This window comes from Lupinus angustifolius, unplaced genomic scaffold (genome assembly GCF_001865875.1).
Source record: "Lupinus angustifolius cultivar Tanjil unplaced genomic scaffold, LupAngTanjil_v1.0 Scaffold_405, whole genome shotgun sequence".
NCBI lineage: Eukaryota > Viridiplantae > Streptophyta > Magnoliopsida > Fabales > Fabaceae > Lupinus > Lupinus angustifolius.
The window spans coordinates 53699-54367 of NW_017727814.1; positions in this window are offsets into that span (position 1 = coordinate 53699).

A 669-nucleotide genomic window follows, 5' to 3' on the forward strand; every position below is an offset into this window, starting at 1 on the left:
AGGAAGAGGAAGAGGATGAGGATGAGGATGAGGACGAGAATGAGGATGAGGATGACGATGAGGATGAGAAGGAGGATGAGGACAGGAGGAGGACAAGGATGAGGATAGGAAGCGGATGAATATAGGATGAGGATAAGAATGAGGATGAGGACAAAGATTAGGATAGGATGAGGATGAGGATGAGGACAGGAAGAGGATAGGATGAGGACGAGGATGAGAATGAGGATAGGATGACGATGAGGATGAGAATGTGGAAGAGGTTGAGGATAAGGATGAGGATAGGATGAGGACGAGGATAAGGATAGGAAGAGATGGAGAATAAGAATGAGGATGAGGATGAGGATAAGATCGGGATGAGGATGAGGCTGAGGAAGAGGATAGTATGAGGATGAGGATGAGGATGAGGATGAGGATAAGGATAGGATGAGGATAAGGATAGGAAGAGGAAGAGGAAGAGGAAGAGGATGGGGATGAGGATAGAATGAGGACGAGAATGTAGATGAGGACGAGGATAGGAGGAGGATGAGGAAGAGGAGGAGGATTAGAATGAGGATAGGCGGAGCACGAGAAAGAGGATAGGAAGACGATGAATATAGGATGAGGATAAGAATGAGGATGAGGATGAGGATGAGGATGAGGATGAGGATGAGGATGAGGATGAGGATGAGG